Source organism: Heterocephalus glaber, unplaced genomic scaffold (genome assembly GCF_053883595.1).
Source record: "Heterocephalus glaber isolate CG9 unplaced genomic scaffold, H.glaber_assembly_v1.0 deba00001837, whole genome shotgun sequence".
Taxonomy (NCBI): domain Eukaryota; kingdom Metazoa; phylum Chordata; class Mammalia; order Rodentia; family Bathyergidae; genus Heterocephalus; species Heterocephalus glaber.
Window position 1 is genome coordinate 296820 of NW_028258493.1, and position 13664 is coordinate 310483.

General features: G+C 44.4%; 2 pseudogenes; both read left to right on the plus strand.

The window, feature by feature from the left end:
* Positions 1 to 2175: 2175 nt before the first annotated feature.
* Positions 2176 to 7287, plus strand: LOC106008684 (olfactory receptor 2M3-like; annotated as a pseudogene).
* Positions 7288 to 11278: 3991 nt separating this feature from the next.
* Positions 11279 to 12444, plus strand: LOC147820598 (olfactory receptor 2M4-like; annotated as a pseudogene).
* Positions 12445 to 13664: the final 1220 nt, after the last annotated feature.

Here is a 13664-nt window from a genome sequence, read left to right on the forward strand (position 1 = left end):
CGGTGATGACTGACTTCATTTCTTAGGTGATGTTTTGCTAAGTATTTTGTAAGTGTTCTTTTATTTTCTCTGTACAATCGTGCATTGCGAAAGGTGGTGTGACTCTCGTTTTATGGGTAATGGTCTCAAGGTTGAAGAAGTTATGAATGGCCTCCCCCATCAATAAAAAGTATTACAAAATATAGTATTATTATCACTATTATTTATTACTAATGTCCTCATATTCCAGATGTGAGGAAGAAACTGATGGTGGATGGAAATCGGCAGAATAGCAGCAGACAAGACCAAGGACAGAACCAAATTATTTTTCAAAAGGTAGAACCAGGTCACAGTCTGTTCTCTGTTAATAATCCCAGATCAGCTTGTATTAACAGTTCCTCTAAAACCTGCATATATATTTCACATTGTTTTATTAAATTTCTAACAAACCAAAAATTACTTGTAATAAATTTGTTAGATATGATATACTATTGCCAGCAGTTTTGAAAGACAGTAGGACTCTTGCTGCTCACATAGCCCTTTGGTTCAGTTCTATAGATCATCATTATGCCAGTGCTGACACTTCTCCCGTGGGGCAACAGGGGTGTAATCTTCCATACTAAACTCCAGAAGATGCCCCTCAGTGATCTATGTGTTCAGTGACATTTACCTCATGAGGCTCACTGCTGCCTCTGCTTGTAGCAGTGATGATAAATCACATCATCAGTGCTCTTGCAGGTTGAGTTTTGTTATTAGAAATAGGAGCTCTCAACTTGTTTGCTATCAGGAGATAATTTTTATTCATTCCTTAATTCTTCCTGACACAAAATGGAAAATTCAGTTTAGCCAGCACAATTGATTACTCTAAGGGAAGCAATGGAACATCGCTCCACAGAATGATTTCTTTCTTCTTTTAGTCAATTATGAGCACCCAGTGTATCTTTCTTTATCTCCCTCATCGATGGTTGAGCATATGTTCATGATTTTCAGGGTTTCTGGGTTATTATTGCTATGGGTGTGCACACCCTATCTCTGTGTTGTGAAATCTGATGATCCTCCTTAGAGAAATGATGTGGTTAAGGCATAAAATGGACACTAAAAAGACTTGAGGTTAAGAAATAGAAATAACATTAAAAATTCTAAACAAATGAACTATCTGTCCTTCCAAGTGATGGAGTTTAATTTCAAAGAAAATAATTGGATGAAGTAAAAATAAAAGATAATGAGTAAAGGGATGGTAAGTAAAACATGATAACTAAGGGGAAACAAGAAAACAGGCCAAATGTAAAATCAAGTATAAAATGTCATACCACATTGTGCATGTCTGTGTTGCATTATTAGCTTTCTCTAAACATTTAAATAAAACAATATGTCAAAAGTTCAAGTCTACTCTGAAAAATCTGCTTAGTATATCTCAAACACATAGCAGGCTGTTATTCCAAATATTCTACTTTTTCTAGTAACAAGTATCTTTAACATTTTTAAGTGCAGAAAATATTTCCACAAACATTCTTTTTATGCAAGAACATACAAATCCCTCTTGGAATCCTGGTTTAACACAAAACATATTTTAGGTTTATCTCCATCCTAGATACCTGACAATAGGCCTCCAAATTTGATGTTATCTATCAATGCCTAAAAATAAAGCAGACTTTGGAGGAAGGATAAAAGAAATTAACATAGGATGAAAACAAAGAAATGTAATTTTTAAAATGTGTGTCTTGTAACACAATTCAAAATAGCCAACATATGAAACCAGCTGAGGTGTCTTTTGATTAGCAAAAAGAGAAAGAAAATGTGGTACATAAGCACAATGGAGTACTATTTAGTCATTAAGAATAGTGTCATTTGTCATTTGCAGGAAAATAGATGGATGTGCAGAACATCATGTTGAGCAAAAAAGGCCAGATTCAGAAATACAAATACTGTGTGGTTTCCCTAATGTGTGGAATCTAAAAAACATGTCATCAAAGCAGAAGGGAGACAAGAGCAAGGGTGAGGAGAGGGGAAGGGTGTGCTGTAGTGGAGGGTGGGTATGAATGAAACACATCATGCACCCTGAAGCAAACAAAAGTGACACACAAGGGAGTTGTGAAGGGAGGCTGCGCTCAGAGGGACCTGGCCACACAGAAGTGCTCAGTTCCCACATGGCCCAGAGTCTCCCAGGGCTCACATGGGCAGCTTGGTTCTGGGGCCATGAAGCAAGGAGGGGGTGACACCTTTCAGGCCCCACAAGCAGCACCCCAGAGCAAACCCTACGCAATCGCAGGGACCCAAGGTGATCCTCAGAGAGCTTTGTTAGAGGAAGCTCCCTGGGCTGCTGCAGCTCTGCCTCCATGAAGCATCCATGCGGAGCAGCGAGATCTTGCTGTGGATGTCTCCCCTCCTAGCCTGTGAGCTAATGAAGCCCATTTTCCTAGAAATCCTCCCACCGCAGTAACTGAAATCATCCTAGAATACCATGGACTGCCAGGAGTTCTGGAGTGAGAGGCCCAGGCGGGCCTGGTACTCTTCCCAGAGACAGGGGGAGCTGGACATCTAGCTTCTCAACTGCGAGGGTGCAGACTGCTACTGTTTTAAACCACCCCCAGCTGCGTACTTCCAAGAAAACTGCAACTTCAAACTTACAATCAAGTTGCCCAAAGTCACAATGCCTTTTTCTCTGATGACTTCTTTTTCTTCCAAACTTCTAAGTCTTCAATTCATAAGAGTATTAAAAATAAAATAAGCTTGTAAATTGGGCCTTTTCTTCTTTGCAGAATCTGTACATGTAAATACCCAGGAATTTCCCCCTAAGGAAATAGTATTAATTGGGCCCCCTCTGTCTAAGCTTCCACACACCATGGATTCTCCTGACACGTGGACCACTAGCTGCCAGGCAGTAGGAACACACACCTATGCCACTTGTCTTCAGACACCCCAGGGTCCCATCAGTCCCCACCCCAGGCCACAGCCCTCTTCCCCCCATTCCTTCCTGGGTGTGCATTTATTTGGTTGTTGCCTAATAAATCTGCCTGTGGCTTTCAGCTACTCAGCCTGAAAGCTCTTTTTTGATGAGTCCATGAAGCTACTCAGTGAGTCTAACCGTTCTATTCATGAGTCTTGCTTTTATTTTGACATTATGTTTGTTGTCTGAGAAATTCACCCTCAGTAGCAAAATTTCTTTTCATGTGTATTATTTTATGCACTAATATTTCACACTATTATGAATGACAAAGGTCTAAATAAAAATTAGAAAAATTATTAAAAATAAGACAAAAAATACGTTAAAAATAAAAAGCCTCCTTCAGGGAATGTCTCTATTGTCATAATAGCGTCAGTAGGAGTGTGCAGATCTGTGTCAATTAGTCTTTGCAAGCCAACAGCTGTCCCTTGAGTTTCCAGCTGATTTCTTGCAGAAAGACGCAAGTTGAGCTCCCTGACCTCCTGCTGGATTGAAATCTGCAAGGTTCCACTGCAGGTCCAGCTGCCCTTCCCCTGAAGATAGTCCAGGTTCTGATGGGAGGTGGTGATCCCTCCAACTTATCAACTATGATGGTCTGGTGTTCCCTTATTGCAAAGATTTTCTTCACTTTTCTAATGGGCTTCAATTTTCATCTAGGAGCCTCAGCGAGGCACTCTTTGTCTTGTGCACTTCTGCTCTATCTTCTGGAGCTCAGATTAATGGTGTTTTTGACCCAGTGCCCTCTGTGGTGTGGATCCAAGTGCTGGCATGGCCCAGTGACCAGAGGTAAGGGGTGCGGTGGTGCCCGTGTGCCTCTGCTCCTCCACTCCTCTGCACCAAAGGGACCCCTCTGTTCTTCTGATGCCTCACAGTTCTAGTGGAGAGAAGTGTGAAGCAACTTGTCCTGGGTGTTGCTACTTCTGAGGCTCTGGAAGGAAGAATACATTCTGTGTCCTACAGCTTCCTGTTATGTCTCCATGTTGTGGTGTTTCTCAGTTTAGTTGGCTCATTCCAATACCAGCCTCCTTACCCCAGAGCACTCTGTAAGTCAGTATTCCCATTGTCACAAGGACATCTTCCTTTGAGGACATCAGTCCTTTTAGGGTAATGGTCAGCCTTATTCCAGTATGAAACTCACCTAATTGATCACATGTTTGTGACTCTATTTCCATACATGCTGATGTTCTCAGGAGGTTATGGTTTCAGCATTACTTTTGGGGGAAGATGACAATGTGAATGTCTATAATGGGCTACTGAGAAAAGGGTCCAGTTTTTGATTTACATAATTGCAGTATTAAATAAATTAATAATAATTTTTCTCATTGGACCGTTTACTTTGTGGAACATTGAATGTAAATTGAAGCCAAACACTCTAAGCTTTAAAGCAATAAACAAACATGGAGCTTTTGTCATGACTAGTGATAAAAGTGTCTTTTGTACTGTGATAGGCACAAATCTAACTTTTGACTTATATTATTGTGCCAACCAAATGCTGACCAAAGATAGTTTTATCATTAACAGATATCTAAACCAGGCTAGTTACAGTTACTCTTTGCCTGTGGGACATATGGTTATTGCAAAAATTCTATCCACAAAATAATATTCCATATTGTCATTCTATGTTTTCAACTGAGAAAATGATACTCAAAGGCAGTATTTAGAACAAGTTCCAATATTTCCTAAGTGAAAAACTTTGGAGTGCACTAAGTTTTATTTTGAATTTGTGCTTATTAAGCTTTGAGTCTCTTAATTTTGGTTTTATTGTATTGATCACTGACTTACAGAAATTTCTAGAACCAGATATTTTGTAAGACACTAGGTAAAATTTCAACAAATGAATAAACTCATTTCACCTTTTATGGTACTAAATAAAGTGTACATTTTCAGTGGCTTGGGAGAATCAGACCTTCAATTCTGACTTCATCCTGCTGGGAATCTTCAATCACAGCTCCTTCTACACCTTCCTCTTCACCCTAGTCCTGGACATCTTCACAGTGGCCTGCACGGGGATCACAGCCATGGTCCTGCTCATCAACCTGGATGCCGAGCTGCACATGCCCATGTACTTCCTCCTCAGCCAGCTCTCCCTCATGGACCTCATGCTCATCCAACCACTGTCCCTAAGATGGTGGTCAATTTCCTGTCTGGCAGCCAGGCCATTTCAGTGGCTGGTTGTGGCACATAAATATTTTTCTCTTCATTGCTGCTTGGAGCTGAGGGTTTCCTGCTGGCTGTCATGGCTTATCACTGCTATATTGCCATTTGCCGCCCTCTGAGACACACCAATCTCATGAGTCCCAAAATTTTGGGACTCATGGCTGCTTCCTTCTGGATCCTGGGCTCTAGTGATGGAATCATTGATGCGGTAGCTACATTTTCCTTCTCTTATAGTGGGTCCCGGGAAATAGCCCACTTTTTCTGTGACTTCCCTTCCTTGCTAATTCTCTCATGCAATGACACATCCACATTGAAGAGATTCTTTTTATTTGTTGTATAGTGATGATTGGTTTGCCCATAGCAATCATCATTGCTTCCTACACTTATGTTATTCTGGCTGTCATCCGCATGGGATCTGGCGAGGGTCTCCACAAAGCTTTTGCCTCCTGCTCCTCCCACCTGATGGTGGTGGGCATGTACTCTGGAGCAGTGATGTTCATGTACATCAGGCCTACGTCTGACTGGTCACCTACCCAGGACAAGATAGTGCCTGTCTTCTACACCATCCTCACACCCATGCTGAATCCCCTCATCTACAGCCTAAGGAACAGAGGAGTCAGCAGAGCCTCCATGAAAGGGTTGAGGTGGAGCAAGGCTTGAGAATGTGTTGTCTAATTATCTCTTTGCTTTGGCCTGTACTACATTCTTTTTATACTCATTTTTTAAGATTCAATCCTAAACAAAATACTCATTCTGCATATGGTTTTGGAATGACAAGTTTGTAGGCAAGTCTATAATACTTCCGTGTTGTTTTAGGTTCAATGCCATCCGTGTGCTGTTAGTTTTCTCAGCAGCAGAGAATGTGAGAGTTGTGGGCCGTGTAAGCCTCCACCCAGCTCTTAGAAGAAAGCCTGGGAGGCCAACAGCATGGCCCTGAGAGGGCAGCGTGTGAAGCCGTGAGAGGCAAGAGAAAAGTGGAGTGGAGAGACCAGGAAGTCAGAAGTGCCAAAAACATGGATCAGCAGTGGGGAGAACCCCAGGTACTGAGCGGAGCCAACAAGGGTGGGGCTGTCCTAACCCATGGAGTTCATCACTCTCCACACCTTGCCCAGGTGCTGGGTGGAGATATGGGACGTAATATTTGCCCTGCTGTGTTTGGCTCTTGCTTCGGTCTGGTTCTTTTCTGTTCCTCTATTTCTCCTTCTGGAATGGGAATGCTTACCCTGTGCCATAGCATGCCAGCAGTGTTTAACTTTCCTTTTGATTTTGACAGGGGCTCACAGCTAAGATTGTGTCTTGATTCTCAGATTGAGACTTTGGACTTGGTCTTTCAACAGTGATGAAACTATTAAAACTTTGGCAACGTGAAGGACTAAATGCATTCTGCATAGAGAGATAGCCATAAGTCTTTTGAGGGCCAGGCTTGAATGTGATGGTTCAGATAAAAATGTCCCCCATGTGTTCAAAGTTTGGGCCTTTGGAAGATGCTTCTTGACTCCAGAGCTGATAGTGCTGCTATCAAGAGACACCTAGTTAGAGAAGCTGTTTATTGGTAGCATAAGCTGAAAGGATGGAAATCCCTACCTGGATACTCCTTTTTCTCTCTGGCTTCTTGCTGCTGCAATGCTATCAACTTCACTGCATGGCAGGCCTTTCCACCATGTGCAGTTTCTACGTTGGAGCCAGTCTACCAGGGGCTATGTCCATATATCAAAATCATCTTTCCTCCTTTAGATTGCAGGTGTTTGGCATTTCATCCCAGTGATGAAAAAGTGACTTTCTAAAATAATTAAAATTATTGGAAAGGAAAGTTCATTGAGGCACTACTTAAATATAAGTCATTCCAAAGAGAAGACAGGCTTCTGACTTTTTATGCAGTTTGGTCAATTCCCACCACGCAGCAGATATCCATTATGCAGGGAAGTCTTCCACAACCCCTCATGTGAACTCACTCCTACTTTGAACCCAGTATTACCAATAATTTAACATCTTCCTGCATCATTTATTTATATTTATGTCATACATGAAATCCACATCTGTATTGAACATGGATTAGAGGGTGTATATTTTTGTGTTTCTCAAGTTACTACTACTAATAAAATTATTATAAAATTTTATTTATAGAAACAATTATGACCACTTTGCTTATCATGAAAAGGAAACATCTCTGTACTTTAGTGTTTGGAGGGATTTAGGGCATTGAGGCAGCCAGGACAATGCAACTAAAGACACTAGGAAGGAGGACTTCTTTACCTGCTGTGGGAAGTGGCAAGGACAATGGGATAAGCGTTTGAAATGTTTTTTCATAGTATTTCTTTTTCCTGTCAGTACTCACCATACTTTCAGATCATACCTTGTAAGTCTGTGAGGTGCTGAAGCCTACACTAGTGGGGTCCCTTGGGCTCCTCCCCCTCACCTGTATCCCTTCCAGGACTCACACCCCCTCCTCCTGCTACACTGCTCTGCTCTTAATGCTTAGCTTCTCTTCCTCCCACTCTTCTCCTGCTGGAAATCTCTGGAGATCCCCAGTCTCTGCACTGCACTGCACAAGGCCAGCTCTCTCCACTGTCCCCAGCTCAGTCCACAACTGCACAATTTGATTCTAACTTCTGGAGAAACAGGCAGGTACTTGCACCTTTAAGCTACTGCCATGATTTGATCCATACATGATTCAAAATATAAAATATTTATTATATAAAATGCATTCACCAAAGTAGGAGAATAATCATTATTTAAAATTTTTGCAACATTCTGAGAAATTGCCTTATTCTAGACCAAATAATTTCACAAACATTTAAACAGTTTGCTACGTGGAAGTTGTAGTTTATTGACAAAGTACATCAAAAGTTAAAAAAATAGAATATTACAGATAATGAGGGTGCTAGTTTCGTGGCAGAGTAGAACAGCTTGGTGTCACAGCCAAGTGCCACAGCTCTGAGGCACAGCTAATTGTTACAGCTCAGTATGGCAGCTCTGGGTCATAGGTCTTGAAATTTGAAGCCTCTAAACTCTGAAGGCCATGCAAAGAAGTGGAGAAAAACCTTTATCATGCTGGTGGGCTCAGAGGAGTTCATACTCCAAGGTCTGAGTATTTCATTAGCAGTGGGAGCCTCCTTTTATAGGGACCTATAGGGTGGCAAGCATGCTCACTGAAGCAGGTGGGGCAGACTTACAGAATATGCTTGCAAGGGAAAAGAGCTTAAGGGAACAATCCTGAAGGATCACACAGTCACAAAACATTTTGATACATTGGGCAGGAGCAGCTGCCCAGCAGCACAAAGTGTTACATTTCTGGAACAAAACATTTTTGTGGAGAACAAAAGCATGGAAGCAAAGCAAGGGCCTGGCTTATTGTGTATTATTGCTCTATCAGTAAGTGGGTAGTAGGCAGATGTGTGCATTCATCCCCTCTAGGTAGACCAGGGATGCGCTGTGTAAGTTGTGTGCATGAGGAGGAGGGGGAGTCACTGCCAATCTGCCAGGGGCTGTGTCCTGAGGATCCCTGGCAAGAGCTGTGACCTTCAGTAGAGTCTCAGCCAATTTGGAGTGGCTGGACGGGAGCTATGCTGTCCTTCTCATCTGCCTTTCTCTCTTGGCAGAAGAACTTCTTGGTAGAAGGATCCCCTGAGACCTTGCAGACTGAGAACAAAATGTAAATAATGTGAAAGTGATTCTTTAATAGCAAACAGCATCCCATGTAATAGAAAAATCAAGTTTCCCTTTAAAGACATGTGTTTCCCATTTGGTTACTAGACCTTTGTGGTCTTTTTAGAAGTCAGATAGTTTTCACCTCCAGCTTTATTTTTTTTTCCAAGTAATTTTTGTGTACTTGAATTCTTTTTGGGTTCCATATGAATTTTAGTATTGTTTTCTCTATTTCTGTAAAACATATCACTGACACTTTAAGATACTCACTGCTAGAACAAAAGAAACAAAAACCCTCACTCCAGATCCCCAAGCCAACATAACAAACTGGAAGCTATCCTTCCTAGTCGGATTTCCTCAGAGCCAGGATGGCCACTGGGGAGCTGTCCTCCGCACGTGTTCCTAAAGTCACAATGAAGAGTTTCTCTCTGATCTGAGAAGAAATCCAGAGTTGGCAACAGGCAGCTTCAAGAGAAAGCCCTGAGCAGGACCGGGGTCTGACGAGGACACCGCACAGAGCGCCCACCGGAAAGCCAGGAAGGACCAGAGCGGAGGTGCCCCCCAAGCCGCCAGCAGCGGCTTCCAACACGTGCCCAGCAGCAGTGTGACCTCAGTCGCCCGTGTGCCCCCCCCCCCGCAGGGAGGACGAGAGAGGGGTGGGCATCGCCCCCGGCAGACTCATCTCCTTCGGGTTTCTAAGGAACGCACTGCTCAGGGGGAGATGCCCGGCCCGACGCGGTTGTCACTGTCCCCAAGTCCCCCACCTGTGTGGGGAGTGGCAGTGGCTGACATGGCCTCTGCACCCACTGCTCACGGCCCTGGCGCACCTGGGAATGCGTGACGCTGATGCACAGGCCAAGGCCGGGGTGAGGACAGCGGGGCCTGACCCACCCGACCACTGCTCAGCAGGCGGGCGATACAACAGATATTTCAGGAACCCGGGGGAACGTTGCAGGCCTGAGACACCAGGACGCACACCGGGTCCTGGAGGACAGAGGCACCTGAGGGAGGAACCGAATCAGCACGGCCCTTGAGGACTCGCTGGCTGCAGGGCACGGGGACTGGAGAGGACACCGGGAAATCACAGAGCACTGCCCTTTCTGTGATGCCCAGACCGCGGACTCGAGGTGGACGCTCAGCGCGGGGCTTGGTCTCACGGGTTTCATGGCAAAGGCATAATCGAGGAACAGAGAAGGAAGAGCTAATTCCGGCTGCAAGAGTGAAGAAGCACCACCGATTCTTATTTCAGCTGGGCTCCTGTGGATGAATAGGAGTTTGGTGGGTAGGGAGAATGGAGGAACAAGGCCAGCCCAAGCAGGAGCACGGAAAGAGAGGCCGCCCCTGTGCTGTGTGGCTCGGAGGTCACTAACGGAGGCTGGCGTGCCATACAGTGTGCCAGGCTGTGACATCCTCGGACAAGGTCATGGTTTCCAAGTTTAGGGGCTGGGAAATAGCTATGCCATCACCTGGGGTGAAGAGACAGAAGCCAGAAGACGTCTCCGGGCATTGGCAGTGCTGAGTCTCGAAGGCGAAGTCGGTCACCAGGCTCTCGGTCCTCAGTGGCCACGAGCTGGGTGCAGTGCAGCCACTGGAGACAGAGTTTTGCTAAGTGACCAAGGTGCCTAGGCTGGGCTCGAACTCGTGATCCGCCTGCCTGGGCCACCGCAGTGCTGGGATTCCAGGCCTGCGCCACTGTGGCTGGCTGTCAGTGAATTCTGCATTGTTATTAGTGGCTTCACCAGCGCGATGTCCCCTCATCTTATCTGCTGAGGAAGCTACGCAAGTGGTCGGTCACAGGGCTCCACCCAGGTGCCTGAGTGGACTCCCCAGGCCTGTGGCTGCTCTGGGGCCATGATAGTGCAGCTGTCTCCAAGGGAGTCTGGGGCCCCCTCGCTTCTTGTTACTGGTCTTTGATGCGAACCCCGGCAGGGATCCCCCGAAGGGAACCCTCATTCCGCAGCTGTTTCACTTCATTTCCTCACTACAAACCTAATGCTCAATCCCTCTGCAATTTCTGACTTCAAAGTCTGCAAATCTGAAGGCGGAGGGCGGGAGTGGGGGGTGGCCAGTTGGAGAGGAGCAGGAGAAAGACGCATTTTCTCACGCTGCACATTGGCCATCTGCTCAGTGGAGACATCAGCGGCCTGACTCCGGGGAGGATGCACTATTAAAACACAGAGGTCTGCTGACACTGCCAAAGGCGTATGGGGACAATCTAAGGGGGACACAGGCTCCAGGAGAGAGGCCGGGCGTCCATAAAGGAGCACAGAGCTCCCTCGGATTAGGCATTTGTGCTTTGGCTTTCTGCTTGTTATTTTTTTATTTATCTAACGGTTGCTAGGAAACTGGCAAGTGGCACGGTCCCTCCCAGGACTCATGCGCCCTCTCGTGGCCACAGCGAGCACCTGCAGGAGGGTCTGGCACCTTTAACAAATGGCTCAAGTTCTTCGGAATTGGCCGAGAACTAGGGAAATTCCCTTCTTAGAAGGAAAAATGTTGCTCAGCATACATTTGCAGAGAGTTTCTGTGTTCTTGTGCAGTGCTGGGGTCGTTCGTGCTGGGTAAGTCCTCTCCCACCGAGCCCCCTCCCGCCTGCCCGGGTTTCTGAGGTGTGCTCCAAATGTTCTCCACCAGGCACAGAGGAATGCGTGTTGGTGCCTGTCAACTTAAAAACGACAAGTTTGAAGAGTTAAAAAAAAGAAAAAGATACTCAGTGCTCATGAGCTGCGATCTCTGTGTGCTCCTGACTGGCGCTTCCTGGATCTTGGGCTCTCTGGATGGCATCAGCATGCTCACAGCTGCCCTGTCATTCTCCTACTGCAACTCTCTGGAAATTCACCACTTTTTCTGTGATGTTCCAGCCCTCCTACCTCTCTCCTGCACAGACAAGAGTGCTTTCGAAAGGCTGCTGTTCATCTGTTGCTTGGTGATGCTTATCTTCCCTGTTGCAGTCATCATCACTTCCTACTCCTGTGTACTTTGAGTTGTCATCCACATGGGCTCTGGGGAAAGTCAGCAAAAAGCCTTCACCACCTGCTCCTCCCACCTGTTAGTAGCTGGGCTCTATTATGGGGCTTCCATGTTCATGTACATGAGACCAGCCTCCAAGAACACCCTGGAACAAGACAAGATGGTGTCAGCCTTCTACGCCATCCTCACGCCCATTCTGAACCCCTCATCTACAGCCTGAGGAACAGGGACATCTCCAGAGGGCTTAAGAAGCTGCTGGGGAAAGGAAAGCTCCTGTGACTTTCTAGAACTCCTTGGAAAGTCCACTTTAGGTGACAAGGGGATGGGAATCATTTGCATTATCCTATCAAGCTTGCTTTTTTCTGTTTTTTCTTTTCAAATTTAAGAGGTCTCGAACACACTGTTGTGATATATGTACCATATACGGCCCTTTAACTGGGTCAGGCTGAGGCAGTCAGCCAAGACTGTGCACCTCTGTAAATGTCAGTTCTATCTCTGGGCCTCACCACAGGTGGCAGCTGATTCTGGGCTGCTTTCATTTCCAGCCCGGAGAATATCCAGAGGCTCTTTGCTTGTGCACGACTAAGGGGAGCAATTGAGCCTGGATTTGAACACACACATCTCTGTCCATGGAGCAGTCATCTGGTGGTGTGTGTCTTCAGTTTTATTGGTGTTCAAATCTTGTATGAAATATTTTTGTCTTGGTTCTTCTCTACTTATTTCCCAAACATTTAGAAATGGGGAGTTAGTGTGGGCTTTTCTTTCCTTTAAGTTTCTATATAAAATAGCTCTTATAAATTACTCTTTAACTTATATATTAAATGTAGATTTTTAAAGATTTTGGATAAAATATCTATTCCATTTGGCTGCACAGTCATCCTTGTTATGTTTATTTTTATCCCTGATTCATTCAGTATGGAATGCTTGAGAAATTAAGGAACTATCAGTTTCTGCAATTGATAACCTTGTTTTGGCTTAAACAAAACTGAATAAAACCATTTGTTTTAAATTAATCCCCCCCTCCCTGCCCAGTGCCAGAAGTGTAATCCAGAATTTCACACCATGGAGCTACACATTCAGCCCTTTTCTTTTTTATTTTTAGATAGGATCACCTTGAACTTGAATTTCTCTTGCCTCTGCCTCCTGATCACCTGGTATTACAGAAATGTGCTCCCCCACAACACAGCAAAAATCGTTTCTTCAGTATTTCTGCTTTCTAAATCTGCCCAAGTGATCTGCCTTAATGTTACACAAGGGGGCTACACTTTGATAAAACATTTATTTTTCCAATCTGTTATCACATGATAGTAGTCTGTGTATCCAAATCCTTGTATTCTTGAGAATTGAAAACAGTCATTGCCTATCTCATAGTAAATGCCTTGATTCTCCTGTCTTATTATCCAACCTTTATTTGATAATATTTTATCATTTTAAATTCATGTTCTTGCTAAACCTAGATTTTATGGTTTAATGACGTGACTATGGGATATAACTGATTGCATTGCTTAGGCAATTGCAAAATACTTTTTGCCTAGTAGAATATTCTCAATATTTTTGTTTTTAATTCATGGCTCAAAATGCAACATTTAAGTGCACATTTCAGTAGGTTTGAACATATTCATAGCTTTGTGTAAACATTAACACTAATCTATCTATGAGCAGTTTTATTACTCTAAAAAATAAACTCATAATTATTGGTATTTCTTCCCCATTCCTTCTTGCCCCCCTTCTTGGCAATTGCTATTTCTTTTTTAGTTTCCAAGTTCATGTTACTGTGTCATATTAATAATGCAGAATAGTGGGATTCCTTTTGGAATAGTGGCAAGTGCATATGATATATTTTTATTACTTTGTCCCCACTACCCCTGTCCATCCTTCCCCTTCCGCCATCCCCTTCCTCATAGCAAACAGCCCACTTCCTGCTTTATTGTCCTCTCTCTGTCTCTCTCTCTGTCTCTCCCACTCTCTC